The 21,041-nt window shown below is 42.4% G+C and overlaps 1 protein-coding gene across 1 annotated transcript in view; it reads left to right on the top strand.

Moving 5' to 3' along the window:
- LOC113158366 (RNA binding protein fox-1 homolog 3-like) overlaps positions 1 to 21,041 on the top strand; it is a 327,372-nt gene that overhangs the window by 46,280 nt on the left and 260,051 nt on the right. Inside the window, exon 3 of the mRNA XM_026354255.1 lies at positions 17,293 to 17,391. The gene's annotated coding sequence lies outside the window, so the exon portion shown is untranslated. The remainder of the gene's footprint in view (positions 1 to 17,292; positions 17,392 to 21,041) is intronic.

Below are 21,041 nucleotides of genomic sequence, written 5' to 3'. Positions count from 1 at the left end.
TACTGTACTGTACTGCTACCGCGCTTCTATTTTAATGACTGAGTTGAATACAAGACATTTTAACACTTGCTCCACAGGTTTGAATAAACAAACCTGTGACTGGTTAAAATGTGAATTAAGTTGATCAATTTAGTATTTGGTTTGAAATTTCAGTCGAAGAAACGTACAGTGTGTCTCGGATACAGTGGATGCACATCCTGCTAGATGGGGAATCTAGGTTTACTGCACTGAGCTGTGCCTTTGCAGCAGAGCAAATAAATATACCCAGCGATGCCCAGTGATGTCTCATGCAGGTATTGTTGCTTCTTTTGCTTCATGTGTTTCTAACTTGAAACTGAGGCGCTTCTTTTTTTTTTTTTTTTCTTTCATCTGAATGAATTTCTCTCGGCGGAAGATATGAGGCCTCTTTACTGTTTGAGAAGACATTTATTTCTTGTCAGTATGTCTCCCTTGAAAATGTATTCATCTTTCCAATAAGATAAATTCCCTATGCATAAACTTTGTTCATTAAACTTCTGAGATTCATTCAGGTTTATTTTTAGAGCGAGATATTCATCATTATGGCGGTGTTGATTTTCCACATAGTCTAGTGGGTTTTATTCTGTTGCTGCAGGTACTTCTGCAATATGTTTCCTTGGAGCAACCACGAGTGAGATGAGGTTAGAGTTAATCTCCCCAAAAGTGTCTTCAGTGCGTTCAGGGACCAGGCTACCACCTCAGCACAATTAATATTTCTTCATCGGTTGCCTATAAAGCGGTCTCTGGCATTCATACGTGTTTTCCTGTGGTCTCTGACAATATTAATTATGTGACGCTTTTGTTAGTGTGTTCACAAAATGAATGCTTGCTGTGTTTTAATCACTCAAATATAATGTTTAATTCAAGTGTAATTGGTCTTTTCTTTGTTTGTTTGTTGTTTTTTTTACATTCAAACTACATTTAGCTAAGCAAAGAAAAAAAAAAGACTGTTAATATCATTTTGTCATATTAAAATAGAAGGAATAACAATATAAAACCAGAGAGTAAATAGCAACTTTTCAGTCGTAGGTCTTTGTGTGGAATCTCTTGCTGTTGCTGAACGCCCCTGTAACACATGCTGAGTGCATGCTTTGTTTGAGGGAGTCTTCTGGAGGATTTGTCTGTATGATACTTTGTTTACTTTGTGTTTTACTCAAACCTTAAAATACTCATAATACAATACATAATTAAGAAGCCACTAGAGCCACAGATACAAAAAGGCACCTTCACCAAAGAATTAGTCTGAAAGGAAGAATGACACAGCCCAATAGTTTATTGGTACCTTTCTACCATTTCCATTTGTAAATTAGAATTAATATTTCAGCAAAAATGGCATAAATGTCACAGACACAGAGGATAACATCAAGCAAACTGTAATCTGTTGCATTTCGCCAACTCTTAATTGACCTTTTGTTCTCTGCCTTCTTTCCTTTTCTTCTTATTTCTCAATTCACAAGAAATATAGCCATAAACCTGAGGCAAAACACTGTGTAAAGCCAAACCTAAAGGCCATTCTTATTCATTAGACGAGCTTGTAGTGCTGTTGGCTGTCACTGCCACCGAGGGGACTATCCATGGCTGCAGCTGACATCTGTTGGCATAATGTAGCGTCCAGGGCTGTGATGGGCAACAGGAACTGATTTATAAGGTTCTCTGTTTAAGTGGGTGTCTTAAGGTAATTATAAACTGGTGGGGGGGTTGCTACTAATTGCACCTTCCCTGATCTGTAATGAAGGCCAAACAGTGTGAATGAGCCCATCCAGCGCGTCTCAGGCAGTGGAGGAGTGAGGGCAGCTGAGCTTGACCAGTTAGTGTTGGTTTAGCTCTGGGCTGGAGCTCCTCACCTGCTGTTACGCGATGTCTTCAGCCAATTTCTCTTGAGTAATTAACTGTGATGCCACATATGGCGCAATGGTGGAAAATCCGATCGCTGGAGGATGTGGAGGAGTCGGAAAAAGAAAAACTAAATGCAGGTACCCCGCAGTGACCAAAGCTCCAAGCACTCAGTGTGAGCATAAATGGGATGACTGGAAAATTCGTTTGACATGCACAATTAAAAACAAATGTTCTTTCCACATGACATAAATGAGTGTAATTAATCACTGAACAAATGAATTATTAGGAAGATTAGAAAACGAGGTAGATTAAGTGCAACAATGAGGCTTGAATTATTAACAATATTTATATCAGTTGATTTAGACGATACAGAAACAGAGCATATTCTGACAACTAATGACAACTTAATTAGAGGTGGAAATTTACATACATTATATATTGGAAAGCTCATCCAGCAAAGCTTCAAAAACCTGAAGAGCTGTACTCACCATTATTTATTCAACACCTCTCATATCTGTGTAATATTATAAGCCTTCCACAAACACATTTGACACACATTTCACATGTTTTGGAAGAGCTCTGAGTCCAATACACAGTCACTGGGGTCTCATTGTAAATGCAGGATAACAGACTCAAAGCCTAGAAGTATGCATTAGCTCGTGCTTATGTGTATGCAGCACAAGTGACACGCGAGCCGACACGCAGGCTGCGTAGACAGCTGGATTGATTAAAATAGTCTTCGTTATATCCCTAACACAACAACACACCTTTTTTCTTTTTTGGTTTCTGTAAAAGAAGTAATGCACTGTTTTGTTTTTGTTTTTCCACAATAAGCTGCGGCTCAACTGTTGCATAAAACAGCACGCCTGTTGGCGCACGAGGCGTTTGAGCACAACGAGTTACGGAGGAAGAGTTTCTGTTGAGTGAATGACACAAAAGCAAGATTAGGGGATCAAGTGCTGAAAGATGAGAGAGGAATTTAGCGGAATTGACAGCACATTCAAGGGTTTCCGAGAGGAAGAGAAGACAAGAGACAGGGCGATAATTTTAGAGATTTGAAGGGTCAAGATTAAACTGCCTTATAATAAGCAGAGTGAAATGAACCAATTTTGAAAATATATGCTGATGCAGTGCGGACTGGGTTGAGGGGTTGCGAGGCGGGGGAGGGGGCAGTGACAGTGGGTTGTCAGTGCTTTCACAAATGACTTGGTATCAGACAACAGGCTTTTGGAAATATTGGATTGTACAGTCAGACAGTTTCTGTGCCTGCCGCTCTATATTTATGCACAGATCATATTCAAGTCTGCATAGGTCTCTTCCATGATGCCGTTTCTTCACGGTAAATGTGAAGGACCAATAGAGAATCCAGATTTCTCGTGGATGTAATTAGCCAATTGTTTCTAATAGTGTCCATGGCAATGCATTTTCACGGCAGTGTCATTTTACCCCGGGCAGTATGCCTTGAAGTGTAATTTCTGCCTGAGCGTTTAGACACAGCAATATCGATTGCATTCAGTGAATGATATGCTCAGAAACTCATCATCTACTTTAATAATGTCACTCACCGCCACATTCTCTCTGCTTGGTTTCCATTAATAGTCAGCCTTCGTGACATTGTCAACATTCACTGCTCAAACAACAGGGTCTTTGAAGCATGGCTGGATTGCAATTGGGTCATTTAATCAATTTATACAATTGAACCTATTTAACATATTGATATGCAGTTACCCTGTAATGTGTGTGGCCTTTCATCCCCTTGAGTGAAGGAAACTCCAAGGGAGCTTTTCAGATCTTCTGCCGTTATTTATCATGTGACATTTAGCTGGGCCCTGATGGTGGCAGCTCTCCACTTTAATTAAAGGTTCAACCTCTTCACTGGATGACAAATTGACTGGTTTGTGCCATGGAAGAGTTGTGGAACATGTCTAGTCCACCCTGCTCCTTGCTAACAGTGGTCTAACATAGGGGAGAGGGAGGTGGAGCTGACATTTTAGTTGAGTCATCACTGAGCAGAGTCTGAGAATGATTGTCGACTGTACATGCTCTTGGGGTAAATAAAACAACACGTTTAGACCCTTCTGTTTTAAGTTTATTTACTGCAAAGAAAATAATTATTTATATATATTTTTTTCTTTTTATTTGTCCTTAACATTTTTTCTGTTTTCCCGTTCTTTTGTTAAGTTTCTTGTGACCTTCTGTTTGTGCAGATGCGAGATCTGCAACTCAGTCGGTAGCGGCAAATGGCTAATGGTCCATCCCCTGGTTATTTTACGGCAGGCTGGAGAATATGTCCACTTTGCATGGTTCCCTTCTTCCATTTTTCAAACTTTGCCTGAGTTGGGGGTGACACAGCTTGAAACCAGTTTCAGGAGAAGCAGCAACACAAATGGAAGAGTAGGCCCAGATGATACAATCACTTTGTTCAGCATGAACACTTCTGCAAACATGTTGGAGGGGTAGGGGGGTGGGGGGGGGGGGGGGGGGGGGGGTGTCTGCAGGGCAGGCGCCAAGGCTTCTGTGTAAGATGAGATGGTGTAAACAGGCAGATTGGCTCTCTTCTCAACGTTAGCTCCATGAGATTTCATGCTGGCTGGATTTATACAGAGTCACAGTACATTGGAATATGCCTTGGGCGCCTCTGGGACTAGTATCAGAGAGAGCACAGAGCTGTGAACTTCAGATGATATACCAAATGAATCTATAAAAAAAGAATATATTTTACCATCTTAAAAAAAATAGAGGACCCTCTTTTTATTGTGGCTTTTCACTGCCTCCTTGGCCTTCACGTCGATGATTTGGTTATTATCGCACAATTTATGCTGTTATCTTTTACAGTATTTCTACTTTTGTTTACTACATTATTTTTGTATCCTGTCTGATCTAATTGTGTGAAAACCTTCGTCCTCTGCATCTTCTTCAAACACTGTGACAGGGCTCGTGGCCATATTAAGATTTCAGTTTCCTTCACCGCAGATGATGTGAGTCCAGGTATTACATAACGACATCCGGATTTCATTACGTAGAAACAGGTAGAGCTCGTTTAGAGATGTCAGCTGACAGTAGTTGAGTCGTAGTGGTGCATGAGTGAATCGTGCTATGGAGTAGACGCACACAGCCGAAATAATCGAAACTAAGACAGCATCTGAAAAAAATGTTCCTGAAATGTGTCCAAAAGTACTCATCAGGATTGGCTTCAAAACGAATTAAGTGCTGCCAATGTGTCAGAATGCACGTAAAACCATGTAAAACCTTTTTAGTTTACAGCAGACACTTGCATGAATGCATTGCTTACAGCTTCCTTAAACAGTAGATGAGAAAAAAACGTTCTCAGGCAAACGGTGCCAAAATAAAGAAAACAAAGAAAAACACACCCTGCAAGTAATAAGATAGCGATAAGATACAAAAGACAAAGTCAACTAGGAAGTAGTTTAGTAATAGTAGCAGTAGATAAATGTTAACAATGAATGATGTGTACATTGTATATTAGATAGTAAATATGGGCAAGATTAAAGTTCAGAGAGTGGTGGCGGAGGCGGGAATAGGATTAAAGTGATGGGTGCCTACAGTATGAGCAGGAAAATCAGCTGGTGGTTATTACCCACCCTGTCTCCTAAAAATAAAAATGTGTTTCTATCTAAACACACTGATTACGTTTCTGTAGGGGACTTAATGCACTTGTTTTTGTAATGCCAAGTGGAAGGAGGTTGTTAGGGGGGATGGACTGCACAAGTAACTATTATTACTATTTTCTCTATGTATTAATAATAACTTAACAATCAAGGTATTTCTTTCTCCATTATGTCAGACCATAGTTTTTTTTCTAACCCTTTAGCTGACAGGGTTGTTGTTTGTGTGACTTGAGTTTGCAGTTGCAGCAGAAACAATCCTTGCAGTGGAACTTATTCACACACATAATTGAACCACATTAACTGTAATTTGTGTTCAAGTATTTGTTCAGGAATTTTGCAAAAATGTGCTTATTTTACATATAAAAAATGTGTTGTTGTGATGTGTGTTGCTGTCGGTGACTAACAGGGGGCGGTAAGTTGCTCTTTAATGACAGTATAGGAGGAGTAGCGGTAGAGAGTTGTAAAAATGCATTTCAGTGACTAACACCAGTATACCAAACCAATAAATAGACATGAGAAGTGGCTTGTTCCTCAGCACAACAGAGCAGGCAGGGACTGATCGAGGGAATGCGACTCCCTAATGACGGTCCCCTGCAGAAGGGACAGTTGTCTCGGCTGTAAGCCCTAGTTCCTTGACAGCCCCTGGGATCCCTTTGTCCTGTTGTAAACTATTCTGAAGGAAGGACATTTAATTGCCCGGCACACACTAATGAGTTTGCAAACTAATTAAAGGGGGTATATTACGCCCTGTGGAGGCCCACATCACTAAGAAAGCCAGGGACATCTTTAATGAGGAGCCTTGATAACCCTTCAAAGGAGGGATGTGTAGTGTCTGTAATGATGCCCAGGGTAAAGCCGAGCTCAGCCAGGGAAAAGTGTGTGTGTGTGCGCGTGTTGCTGTGTCCCTCACCTCGGGTGTGTGGAGACTTGCAAGCAGATGCCAAGTGTTTTCAGTCCATCGCCCACAGCTACCTACCTACATGTCCTAATCAAAGAGTTTCACTCTCCTTCCAATAGGTTCAAAGAGACCCGCTCCACCTCTTCTCTCAGTGGGTGGTACACAGATTTCTAGCTTCTTTCATTTCCCTATATTGTATTATTCACCTAAAAACAATCTGGCTTATTAAAAATCAGAGGAGTAATTTTGGGAACATTTATGAACAACTCACATAACCTATGTCACACGTACAAGATGCGGGGGGAAATTCTTGGCTGAGTCAGAAAGGCAGAGGCATTATTTGGACAGATGGACTGAACGCTCCATCAGAATCAATGAAGGTCATGATTAGTCCTCATTGTGGAATTCATTCGATCACCCAGGGCTCTTTAGATTTTTTTCAAACAAATTAAACTCTTTGACTGTTGCTGAGGTTCATGCGATGCTCGCTGTCATGTCTGCCTGAGCTCCTGCTGTGGCTCGACGCAGCCGGCAGCCCTTTTCTTTGCAAAGTCAGTCCCCCCTCCAGTAAACAAGTGCATTTTTGTGTTTGGTCACAATATTTTCCTCCCAGACAGTGACGGCTGTTATTTCGCCTGTGGCTCCTGTCAAAACTAACATGGCTTAATTGACTGCGAGCGAATGAGCTCCTGGATTGATCCTGTCAGGCTCCTCAGGAAGTGATGCTGCTCCATCTGTGAGGCGCAACTCCAGCGACAGCAGCAATCTGTTGCTTGGGAATGAGCCAAGGCTTTAAAAAAAAAAAAAAAGATAGAAAAAAAAAAGTCAAAATTACAGAAAGCACCTCAGGCGCTGTGTGTATTCTGATCAGCTGTCAGTGATGACACACTCAGATGAACACACACGTGCACGTGGAAATAAAGCAGCTCAAACACTCGGCAGAAAAGGCAGACATCCATATATACACAATGTAATTTTTGCATCATGGTTAGCAATGTCACGTTCAAGAGGGCCCGTGTCTCCCCCTGAAGGTACAGCGGTAAATCAGAATGGTCTTGTCTGGCTTGTTAGACATTTGATGTCAGACGAGGTTGTCCTCAGGGTATATCCAAAACGCAGCCTGTCATCTATTCCTCCACTGCTGTCATTTGTCCAAGAAATTGTGGCATATATTGTCATCTCAGGTTTTTACCTGTAACTCAACTCAGCCAGGCCCAGTCATGACCCCCCGGCCTTTAAACCCTTCTTCTCTGTCCTTCCCTTTCATCTCTCACAGTGTATCTTTTCAGTTGGAGATAATGTGTTTCCAAGGCTCAAGTGTGCGATGCGGCACTGCCTTCTGGCACGATTAAATATTTAGATGGCTGTCTATGTAGATGGTGGCTCTGAGACACGGAGGAATAATCTGGGAGACAGCTGCTGTAGCACATCTGGGTGTCACTGATAGCAGGGGAAGGTGTGCGGCTGGTGTTGCTATGGAGGGGGAGACTTAAGAGACACAGCTGTCAATCAGCCAGGTGGCACAGGCTCCTAGGCTTCATGGCATCCCTGTATGGTGGCCCGTCTCACACAGACTGACGACTGACAGGCTGAGGCTGCCACTGATGTCTGGGCTAACTGCACTTTTTGGGAATGGTAGACCTAAAAAATCTATCACGTCAGCCAGCCTACATCCCGGTTTAATCCAGTTAATCTCATGTTAGCACCATGCTACAGTGATAAGTTCAAAATAAAAGCATCAGGTACTTTCCTCTTTCAGTGACACTCTGACTTCCCGCAGGAGACATTTGGGGTTTTTAAAATAGCGCTGATCCTTGTTTAGGGCTGCTGGTAGCAGGGGGTGGCTGTAGGTGCAATGTGTCAGAACATTTGAAGAAGATTCAGTGTGAAAAGCCGCCTACTTCTTTTCTCGGCACTCTTCATCCGCCAGCAGCCTCAACTTGGAGGCTGCACAACTGCACTACGAGGCCGGCTGGCCTGAAAATCACTTTGTGTTCCTCTCCCAGGCACATGCGATATGGATGCGTCTCCGCTCAGCTCAGGCCCTCCCGACAACGTGATTAATGGCACTCGCTTCTCTCCCCATCTCATTCTGTTACTGTCAGAGTTAAGTGGGCCGAAGACAATAATAAACAGTCAGTCTTCTGTGAACCCCCTAACACGATCATTCCACCCCACCCGATTCCCCCTTTCCAATGAGAAAAAGAGGAAGAGAGATGGAGTGAGAGATAGAGAGGGAGTGTGTGTGCATGTGTGTTCTGTGTGTGCATACAAATGCTGTGAGAGACAGACGAACGCGGAGTTAAAGACACAGAAACAGGGCTCAGTAATGGAAATGGAGACTGGGAGATATGTCAATGTCAATTGTGTCTCATGAGCATGTGAAATTTACAGCATTTTAAAGGGGGATCTCTTGGTTTGAATTTTAAGCGACAACCACATTGCATGTGGAGGTTTTAGCTTCATAACAACAAATTATGTTTATTTTGTGATTCTTAACAGCTCTGTGTGCAGTATTTGTCATCTGAGTTAACCCAGAAATGAATCTCAGTTGACCCTATAATGGGTTCCCAACCTGTGGGTTAAAGTCTGAGGGCTCATAAGTTGGTTAGCAGCATAAAAAGCAGAAAAAGGCATGCTATACAATATTATGTTTATCTATTATCCTATTATTTGCTGTTTGTAGGTAATTTTAGTTCTTCAGGCATGAAAAAAGTTGTTAATATAAAACAAAGAAAACTGCAGTGAAGCACTTTTCTGAACTGGTTGCAACCTGTTTCAGAAAAGATGGCCCTTTTTTTAAGTGTTAGTAGCCAGAAAGGTAGGAATGACTTAAAAAATGAATACATTCCAGGGCCTTTGGGATAAACTTTAATAACGACAGTTGACTGATTTGAACAAAAGAGCAAAATTTAGATTGCTGTGGCCGGAAAAAAGAACAGCCAACGGAGTCAGTGAAAACACTTTGGATCTCAGACCTGGTGCTTTAGTCACTAGTGAGCTGTCTCTTCCTGCAACTGCAGCCTCCTCTTCTCTCCTTGGGCCTGTCACTTCGCTCTGCTATACCCTCTTCAGTCAAGCACTCCCTCCTTCTCCCTGTGTCTCTGCAAGGCACTGACCAAACCGTCACACAAGGAACACAGCGCTCAGACGGCAGAGGCATCGCTCAATCCTCTGAGTTTCCGTACACAGGCAGGAATAAAAGGTTCGACTTGGAGTTCCAGTCACTGACCTTGGTTTCAGGACATCAAAAGCCTCCACAGAGGCTGTGAGAGCCTTCACAGCTGCCATTACATCCTCCCTTCCTCCCCTCCTCATCCTCTTCTTCTTCTTCCTTCTCTCATTACTGGGGATGACCTGCCTCACAGCCCTGGGCTCGGAGACCAAGAAATCCTCCAGCCCTCGCTGTCCCCATCCTCCTTGCTGCTGGTGGATTGTCTTTGTGTCTACCGGAGTGGCCTTGGAGAAATGAAGTGCCGTGATCTCATCACGTCAAGCCCATTGTTTTCACTCTCATGCACACTGTGTAATAGCCATGGAGATAAGGGGATGATTAAGGCCTTTCACGGAAGGAAATGTGAAAAGCCTGCCTGTGAAAAAGTGAAATTACTGTTTTGATGGCTTTTGATGGCGGGGGGCATAATTGCTGGATGGAAGGAAGGATGGAGGGTGAAATACACATAGGAGATTAGTATTTCTAATACTGGAGACGTTGGTAGGAGGCCTGTGGAAGGTTATGCACGCAGTGGGTAGTTCTAATGAATCTACCCTGTATGTAGAATAGCAGATTTACTAAAATAGCTCATTGTTCTTCTTTGCACAGCAACCTTTGCCCCTCTGGATTGAAAATGCTTTCTTGATGGCGTCACTGATTATGATATTGTTTGATGCTCATCTCCATAGTAACAGTGATTAATTTCACATTGTTTGTGCATGAAATAGTTGCTAGAGCCTGTAGGAACAGGGAAACGAGCTTAAGTATTTTTGGCAACTGGCATAAAGCTCATCAACACATGCAGACAACACAGGTCGGAGGATTACAGCTTGTAGTAATGACTGGGGCAAAGCGTAAATAGTATAAATACTCAATGGGATTATAATTAGCCTTACTCTGCGCATTTAGACACACTCAAGTGGAACTAAAACCTTATTGACTTCTGGAGACAATTTCATATTAATTGGATGCCTCTTCTTTCTCACTGTCTACTTCTTCGGTTTGTTTTCTAGCTGCTGACGAACGCGTTGGAATGGCAGCGGGCGTAGCGGATTAGCATTAGCCACAGCACCAACCTGAACACAAGAAACTCCACCTTCACTGGCGTCACCGGCGCTGACGAGGATTGCGTCGGTGGGGAATGTCGAAGATCAAAAAAGGGAGTCGGGGAGGCTTTCAAGAGCAAGACGGAAGCGTGTAAAGACGAGGGGGGGGGGGGGGGATGGTTGTGAGAGGGAGGCTGATAAGATAAGGCATAATGCTGGTGGGGCCGTATCATGCGGTTGGAGCGACGGTAGCATGGTGTTGAAGAGGACTGGGTTTTCTGATGATGCCTGGGCCTCGACATGAGAGGAATTAATGTGAATCTTCTCTGCCGCCACCATCCCCTTCAAATCCGCACACAAACACACACTCCGTTCTATGTTCTTCTCAGCATTCAGCATATGTCCCACTCCCCCTTTTGTCTCCCACACCCCCCTCCCTCGTTGTAGCTGCACGCCGGCCACAATTTATCCTTTATTTTCCATCCAGAAGTGGGGGAAAAGTTGTAAAGCTAATTAAGGAGCAGGGATGCGGCAGCTCGACAGATGTGCATCGAGATGGGTGCTATTGAGTAGCGGGGATAATGGTGTGTGGACCTGATGGGCAGCGGGGTTGTGTTGGAGGGAGCTCCTACCTGGGCGTGCATGTTAATCAGCGTGCCTGTCTGTTGAGAGCTGGGGAATTACGGGGGAAGGGAAGCGTGTCGCCAGCCTCCAGTGAAGAGACAAGGCAGGCAAGCTGATTAAGAGCACAAATTTGCCAGTTTGGTCAGACAGGGAGATATGTGTACGAAGGAGGAAAAGGGCAAGAAAAGTGTGTATTGATTAACAGTGCTGGTAGTGGTTAAATTCAGGAAAGAAAACAGTGGGTGTAAATCCACCTGCTGTTGTCAAACTGAGTATTTCATAATGGAACCATGACTATACTTCAAAGGGGCAAAAAAAATTAAATAAAAATCACAAAATGGCCAGTGACTATCATGTAGAGAGGCTGTAATAGGCATTGATAAATGTTAGGAACCAGTGCTGAGATATCTGCCTGTAGGAAACTCACTTTCTCTGCATTCGGAACAAAAAAAAAAAAAAAAAAAAAAACTTGCAGCCTGATGAATTTCGTGACATTCACAGTCTCCTTCACATCCACACACATTGTCAGCTGCTCAACAATGGAGGACAGAGCTCCAGAATGAGCAAGCAACATACCAGCGATGAAAGCTTTTGGCCTGTTTTCAAGCCAAAACGGCAGATGACAAAGATGTGTTAGTTTTTGCTGCGTTTCACATCAAAAGGCTGGAATCTCCTGCTCGTCGCTCACAGATAACTACTGAGATCATCCATAAATTACTAGGTATTTTACATGACATTCAACTCACCTTAAATAGCCGGTGCCAGTCATTAACCTGCTCAAACTTGCAATGCATGAAGTACAGGCTGAGCAGAGAACAACTCCAAACTGTCCATCACCATGATGGTAAATATTCATGAACATAAGTAGAAAAATTTCCCTGAAAACAATGTCAAATCCATACTCGGCTACAACAGGAATAAAGGACATCGATGTTGTTTATATATCATTTTTGATTCTATGAAACGTTCAGGACACATGACATTTACCCAACGCCTCTCCGTCCTGGAAGAATGATCCCTGCTCTCCTGCTCTTCCTCGAGTTTTCTCTTTCATTTTCAGTTCAAGTTTTTATTTGGCACCTTTTTTTTTAAAGGTTCAAGGGTTTAAATACAAAGAATGGCCTGTTATTAACAACAATATTACATATTTGACTTGATATATAAACATTGTGGTAACCAACCCCTCACTTATTAACATAAACCAGTTTGAGCCGCTATAAATAAAAATAAAATAGTTTAAATGTTCAAGCAGATGCCAAACATCCGCTGCTCCAGAGCTTTTCAACATTTGGCTGTGGCAGTTGAATATCTTTGAGATAAAGCAAGTGCTTTAAATGTGGATGGCTCACTCGTGGCAGCGTTTCACATATATGCAATAGGTGACTTTGCAAAGCGAAATGAGACCGTTCACACAAACTGCGAAGAACTGTACATTATTAATGACCTAATGAATCAATCTAAGTGCGGCACAAGCGCGGGAAAATGGCACCAAGAAAGATGAACGACTGCCAAACGTTGAAACTAACTCACAGAGGGATTATGGACGTATACATCACATATGGAAGGTTTGTACATTTGCAGTGGTTATTAACTTGCTCCAAACATAAAGTCCCTTTTTATTAAGTATTGATGTCATTTGATCCAACCCCTTTACACTTTCTGAATAGACGTCTGGAGGAAAACTGTGGGCTCACATTAATATTAAAGGAGAATAGAGATTTGGTTTATTAACACCTTATGAACGACACAAAAGTTTGTCACGCACAAGTGAATTATAATTCACTCCTATAGATAGATGCACAGCTTGACGCTTTCTTCCCCAGTTTTTAATTAGTATTATCTCCCTTTTCACCAACACAGCCTGATCTAATTTCTCCTTAATTGTTGTTATTTACACAGCAAAGGTTTACGGGTATTTATCGACATTTCCTTTCCGAGATCTCAGTGTCTGCCGTTGATAATGAGTGGGGAAATTATTTTCAACACTCAGTCATTATCTCTGTGTTCAAGTAGTCTTCCTTTTAATATGCTAATGCGGCTGATATAATCAGCTGGTAATTGTAAAACACTTCAAGTACGACACATTTTGTGGCACTCTCTCCTGAATGAAGAAATCACAGCCAGTCAGTGGCACAGGAGCTGCGGTTGGATGTGCCGACGATTTGTTTGTGATCTCGGGAGACGCTGTGGAGGGATCACCCGCCATTCGATCCTGCATGGCATAAATCCAAATCACACACATACACACACATTCCTATAGAAATATGTAGGCTGGCTGTGTGTGTTAGTGATGCCACCAGCATGGCCGCCCACTTGTGCAGTTCCCTTTAATCTCGCACATCTAGCTTTTTATTTTTAAAAATCCACCTTTGATTAACATTGATCTCCCCCTTACAGTTGCTCTATACCTGTGTGGTATGTATGTCACAGCATCTTAAATGAATCTTTTTTTTATTGTGTCTTAACCAGAATGATGAAAGAAATGTTCTTCCCATGGCCTCCGGGGATGCTAGTGCTTTTTCTGCGGGAGAGGATGGGATCCTGACTTTGTTTTTCTCCTTCGGCTGTTATTTCCCTGAAGAGAACAGCCAAGTGAAGGGAGCTATGAGTGATCGACTTTGCCTTTATTCTCCAAGTTTTCAGGGGATTTGAAGTTATTGAAAGTCTGGGGATGGGTGACAGCTCCGAGATGTCTATGTGATGTCTGGCAGCCGTGTGTTGGCCGTGGCCGCTGTGTGTTTGCAGATGCATGCATGCATGCATGCGTCCACCACACGGAGGGCAGAGGTTCTATGTTCTCAAATCCATGTTATTTCTGTGGCCAATCATTTCTGCTCACACATGACATCGCTCCCAGATTGATTTCATTCAGCTGTAGAGGGCGGCAAGATCAAACAAATGTCTGAAATAGCGTCGCGCAAGCGAGGAGGATGGAAGAGGACGGGGGGGGAGGGCGGGTCAGGGGTGGGAGGTTGTGTGCTTGAAAGATGAAGTGAAGGATTGAAATGGAGAGAAAGAGAATCAGTCATCTAGTCGGCATTGTGCCATGTGGTGCTGTGGTATAGCTGTGCAAGGTGTTACTCTATAAACCAACAATCCTTTTAACAACTGCTCCTTTTCACAGCAAGGTGGCTTTTTTTTATTTGTAGAGGTGGTGGTGTGGAGCAGGAGGGGAGGGGGGGGGGGGGGGGGCAGCCCTATTCCTTCACGCTGCCTCTGAGTACCCATGCAAGGAATAATGGATGCATAATATGGAACGACAGCTTGCAGAGCACTATCATTAATGTTGTAATTCACTTTTAGTGTTTCTACTATTGCGCTGCAACAGGAGGCACAGATGTCACCTGAATCTGCTCTTTTCTCGCAGCCAGAGCACACCCGGTTTTCACCAGCTGTCTTGGAATGCACCATGCCAGCCCCACACACCCACCCCACGCCTGCACGTGTGGGCAAATGTGGGCAGGAGTGTGTTTGTGACTGTGCAATGTGTGGACACGCGTTCCCGGTGGGCTAGCGTTTTGAATACGAGTTTGGATTTTGGACTGAGGATTTTGACCAGATTGATTATGTATCGGTTTCATGCATTCATTTATTGGTTCACAGTACTGTTAGGACTTTAAAGGTTTTAAAGGTAATTAATAACCCTTGCATGTTCTCTTATAGATAAAGCGCTTTATAATTTCGTTATCTGATCTTAGATTCTGAGGTGCATACAACAAGCGTTCCCTTTTCCCCCAGCCCCTCTGTAACCACTAGTAAAGCTAATTTATCACTTTGAATCGCAGAATGACAGCCATGTTTGGCAAGGCATGCAGAGCTAACATAGCCTTTTTTTTATCTTTTCATTATAATGTACATTCTGCAGCAGTCTGATACAAAAGCAACTCGTGTCAGTCAGCACAGCTTCTTCTGCTCTGAAGCTAAATGCAAATCAATAAGTAAATACTGATATGGATTTCATTGGACACCCACCCTCTAATTGAAACAGGTTTGATTAGCATATTGTTTGTGTTTCCTGCTGCACCGTGGGCCTTTTTGTGTTATACAGGGACCTTTATGAAAATGAGCACTTTGAAAAGAAAAAAAAATCAACAGAAATGTATCCTATTTCTTTAAAAGGGGCACAAATTTACTGTGAAGATCATCCTGGCAAAACCACAGAGGGAAATGTCAGAAAGGAGGAAAAAAAAAAAAAAGGTTCAAAGAGAAAATAGCTGACTGACTCTGTAAGTGAAGCTAAGCTCAAAATGAAAAATGTTCATTATATGCCCGTCAAGGTGAAAGGAAGCCATCTCCTCGCCGCCGCAGTTAAAATGTCGACCTCTCCTTCTCTGAGGGCGAAAAGAGGAGAAATGTAAAAAGAGGAGAAAACACTGCTGTGTGTGTGTGTGTGTGTACGTGTTATGTGTGAGTGTGAGTGTGAGTGTGTGTGTATGTGTGTGAGTGACTGATCTGAGCTCCAGTTCAGACAAGGGCAGCGATGTTAATGGTGCTGCTCAGTAAAATGACCCTTACATCCGTTTCTTCATACATTTTACAGTGCTTCAGAAGTCCTCATATTTTCCCCTTGTCAGCAGTGTTTGTGTATCATTGTTGTGTTGTATGTGACCTCTACAACGAGCGCTGCGCCCTCTCAGACCTCTCCTTGTCTCTTTGTATGTACGCCCTCATGTTAAGGCTGTTAAATCACACTCAGGATGCATTTTATTCAGCGGTGAAGCAGAATGTTACGGTTCGACCTCTGTGGATCATAGCTGCTGTCCCCGGTGCCTCATTACTTACAATTTATGTAATGTTACTTGAATCACTTGGCGTGTTGGCAAATGTGTTTATATTTAAAACAGCTCTCATTCGGCATTATCGCTACGGCCGCCATGATGCTACAGATCCCCGAGAACAAAGCAGCAGGTGGCAGCTGAGCTGCTGACCACCAAAAAAAAAAAAAAAAATAGAAGTTTGACAAAAATGTTCAGAGCCGACCTCCGTGACCTGACTACAAATGAGCGGAAGCCTGTGTTTTGATTTGTTGGGTTCTGAGCTCGTGCCAAGGCCCGGTTCAATTTCCATAAGGATTCGATGCCAGTGTGGCCAATCTCAACTATCTGTTATGGATTATGAGCTAACCTTACACCCCATCATCTTATTTCAACAATGTTACAATGTTAAATGTGAAAGATGTTCGAGTTTTTAAGAATGTGAAGTACAACCACCTCGAACTCGGCAGATATTAAAGCCCATCATTAGCAACCTCTCTACTGCTGGAAGGTTTTCTACACTTCAGATCTTTTTTCTTTTTTTTTTTTTTAAAGGGAACACTTATCAAAGCTTTAGATAAGTCTGGTGAAATTCTGTTTTCTTATTGCCAACAAACGCCACAGTGAATATATTCTGCTAAAAAGTATTGGGTTTGTACTCAGCGCTCGACAATCCGATTCCTCTGTGCCATTGAGCTCCATGTGTCTACCAAATACTATGACACATGAGTGAGCCACATCGTTGCACTGAGTGACATGTTCCTTCATTACTGTGTGAACACAAACACTGTAGTTTATTCTAACCCAGCCTCACACACACCACCGTGAACTATCTAATATTTTCTAGAGCGCCAAATGTGCAATAAACTATCTTTGAGTACGATCCCCATCGAATGCGCTTTTACATCATTTGAATTCAGTTCACGGCTGCAGACGCAGTGTTGCTATGAAATAACAGAGCCTGTCTTAAAAAAAAAATGTAATATTTAAAAGATTTACAGTGCGTTTCCTTTGGGGCCAATGAGACAGACAGAGATAGGAGGTCCAAACGCTTTTGTTTAGTTCATTTGCAAGTACTCACAGAGATTTGACTGTGTTGATGCTTCTCTTGGGGAAAAGGCACTAAAAGACCAGTGGCTGAGAGAAATTTTCAAATGCGTTGTGGAAATTTCACAAGAAAAATATGGTATGATGAAAGTATTTTGTCCTTGTTTACTGCAGTGTGATTCAAATAGAATCACATTAATAATTTGTTTATTATAATTTTTTACAGTTGGTGTATTGTGGCTTTGACATTGGACACATCTTCAGCAACAAGTGATTTGTCCCCTTCACAGCGCCTCCGACCTTTCATTTCCAACCTCCCAGACAGGTAGGATCACTCACCTACGGGCCATGAGATTTATCGAATGTTAAATGTCCATGTTGTAACAGTGAGCCTAAGGGGAAATGGAGAGTACAGTACGTGCACAGACAGACAGTAATGAGGGGAGGAGAAATAAGCAGCAATGAGTCTAAAGCACAACAGTTTGCTCTGTCTAAATCCGGGATCAAATTAAACGGAGCCCAAAGAAAAGTAAATCCACACAGTTTTTATTATCTCATACAAAAAAATCTCTGCTCATGGAGAACTCAGTACAAAAAGTAAAGAAACCCCCTTTGTTGAGACTGAGATGGCTTAAAAGTCTAATTAATAAAACCCAGACTTGTTCTTCAGCACACTGCCTCTGCGCTTCCTCATTATTTAGCTCATCTTCTCAATAAAAGATATCTTGGCGCCATATTGACTTTAAGTTACAAAACAAACACGCAACAAAGAAATGACCTTTGTTGTTGTTGTTGTTGTTGTTGTTGCTTTTCTGCTGCCGTTTTCCAAAAACGGCCACATTCACGCTGTTAAAAAAAAAAAAAAAGCCTCCGAACTCACTCATTGAAATCATAATCTCGTCTGCGTCTGCACTTATGGAGAATATCTCGGAGCATGTCAGGCTGCCATCAAAGCCGCTGTTGTAATTTTCGTTTCAAGGGCGACTTGAAAGAGGAGTCAAGAAGAAAGTAGCATTAGCGTCTTGTTTTCTTCTGCAAGGCAGCCGGTTCAAAAGTAACCCAGCGCTTTCTAATGGGAGTGTAGGATGAGTCAGCAGGAACCCAACAACCCATCTGACTGATTCACATTTAAACATAAACAGAAATATGGCTGCTCCAGGGAGCTCCGTGGAGAAATGGAAAGTAGCCCCAAATTTCACAGCAGCAAATCAAAAGTCTTTTTATTTAGCTCTTCCTTTCTGTTTTCCTTTTCTCCGTGGGTCCCTGTAGCATTGTGCACACATAACAGCGCCTACTGATTGGGCTTATTTGAAGCACGTACCCTGACACAAAAATGGAGAAGAGGAGATTTTCCCGTGTCACGTCGGGATTGAATGTGGTCCTCCAGAAGAGGAGGGCCTGAGAGGATTATATGGCTCAGTGGGCGCTATATTGTGTGGGGAGTGGATACAGCAGGTACCCACCGAATCCCAGCCAAGAGATACACAGTGTTGCTAGGGATAATGTTGCCTCCCAGCAATTAAACTCTGGAGGTTTTGGAGTGGTTTAGGAGGAAGCTTGTTAAATTATCCAATCACTTCTTCCCCCTTTCTGTCTCTGTTGCTCTGCCTCTCCACATTTTTTTTTTCTCCCTTCGCTCAGAGCCTGAGAACTATAGGGGGACTCACTTGCCTTTAGTAGCTTGCTGTTAAATTCAATCCTGTGGTACTGGTTCTTTGCATGATTTTCTTTGTATTCGTGGATCCTTAAAATTGTAAAAGGCTGTGCTGGGAATTAGGTTTTTCAATTTGAAATCTTTAAAAAGGCCTAAATATTAGTAGTGATGATGTAAATGGATGGAAAAATCCCATAAGCCCAATGGATGATAAGCAAATTAACAAAAGGCACGTTGTTATTCAGACGCAGACAAATCCTGTTTTTTTTTTTCTCACATTATTGTTGATTTTTTCGTTTGGTATTGGGTCATAATCAATGTAGCTAAAAGATGAGCTACATTTCCTCATACTGTGAGCTGTACAGCGAAAACATATACAGACGGGCGCCACACTGGTCGTCAGTCATTACAGATGTCACAGCTGTGTGTTCTATCACATGGGTCAGATGAACATTTTCTGCAGAAAGAAAAGTAGAAAGCGTGCGCTCCGTTGCACAGAACCTCCACCCGTGACCGCAGCCTGTGTTTTGTCCGACGACACACTGAAAACCTGGATGCTCCGTGGCGTCACAGCTACAGTGAAACATCAGCCACAGATGCTGTTTGCAAAAGACAAGCGAAACTCACGGGGTTGCACTGACAACCACCAGATGCAACATTCAAGATTATTAACAGACTTTACGTTGAACACGAACGCGCTGTGTTTCACCTGTGTAACAGACCCCCTGAGAGAGTCAGTTGCGGGTGTTGAATGGAGGAACGGTTCAAATCTTTGGCACAGGTTGCAAGTCGGATGCGTATCTGCTGTGTTCACTTTTGTTCGTTGACATAAATCAATATGAAACAGGAGGAATTCAGTGATTTAACAGAGGGTATTGAAGGGACATTTGTTTCCTTAGATACTGGCTAATATTCGAGGGCGCTTGGTGTAGTTACATGTGTGTGTGACAGAGAGAACAGGGGGTGCGTGTGTGTGTGTTAGAGATAAAACAAACTGGTGTGATTTGTTCCGTGTCACAGTGATATGTTTTCTATTTTTTTTTTTTTTTTACACACAAGGTCAGAAGTAGAGAGTGGACCCACATAACCTTGTAAGACAAAGCGTGTGTTACTATACGTTAGCTGGTTAAAAGCAGATTCAGTCCCGTTGTTTGGGTGTAATTAGGTTTGACTAATCTCTTATTCCTTTGAAGTATCTGCTCTGGTTAGCGGAGATGATAAACGATTCCACAGAGGTGGTGAAATCCTTACAGGTGTTTTAATCTGATAGATAAATAAATGTGAGAGCCCAAACTTAATGAGTATTCCCGATCAGATGGCTCCGATTTCTTTAGGACCCTCATTACTTTATCAGGATGACTTAGTACAGGACACTTCCTGTTTGCTTCATTAAACAGTTTAATATGTTGTTTCCTTAGTGGTTGTTTCCAAGTGAATTCAAAGGTTTGTGCTTACAAGGCGAAACATGTGTCTTTGAGTTGTTTTAAGTTTTCTCCATTTAATTAAAAAAAAGAACAAACTGCTTTCTCAAAAATATTTGTTCTTCAGTATTTCACTGCTGATCATTTTACATCGTGTACGTGGTCTGAGGTGTTAGACTGCTGCATTGTTACACAGAAACATTAAAGGCACCTGGTGGGTTTAATGACCAGCAGGTCTCAACACACAGAGCATCACTAACACTGATGGAGTCTTTGTCAATAAATGTTTTTTTTTTTTTTTTACTTTCATATTTTAAGGAAAATCTCACCAATTCTGCCAACACTATACTATAATACTATAATTACTGGAAATGTGCTTGGATGGACCACAGATTTAAATCCTTGTGAAGTTCAAAGAGACAGCCTCGTCATACATTATATATTCAATTATAAGTTTTAAAACTAAATGTTCGCTAGAAGACTAAATTGCCTTCATCTTCATGTTTCCTTGGAGTTCAACCTCCATAAAACTCTTGTCTTGGTCTTGATTTTGGTTTTATGGGGAAGGTGGTACTTGCTAAATTTGACCATTGTCCCCATCCTGGGGCGAACAAACAGCCCATTTCAAAGGTGAAAGTCCCTGGTATTCCGCTTGAAAAAAACACTCTCTCATTTATTTCCAAATGTGACACTGTGCTTTCTAACACCCTTGGGACTTCTGTGTCCGTAGTTCCAGGTCAGTTCCCAACAGTACAGCAGTGCTGCATTAACCTCTTTTCCATACCCCTACACACAATCACACACAGAATAACACACACACACCCCAAGGTAGCTGTGGGTAGTAGAGCCCCAAAGCTTCATCGTCCAGGACAAATTGGTAGCAAGCGGCTCATTTACTCG

This window comes from Anabas testudineus, chromosome 8 (assembly GCF_900324465.2).
Source record: "Anabas testudineus chromosome 8, fAnaTes1.2, whole genome shotgun sequence".
In the NCBI taxonomy this organism is placed as follows: domain Eukaryota; kingdom Metazoa; phylum Chordata; class Actinopteri; order Anabantiformes; family Anabantidae; genus Anabas; species Anabas testudineus.
Note: the sequence above shows the minus strand (reverse complement) of the source record. Positions and strands in the feature narration are given on the sequence as shown.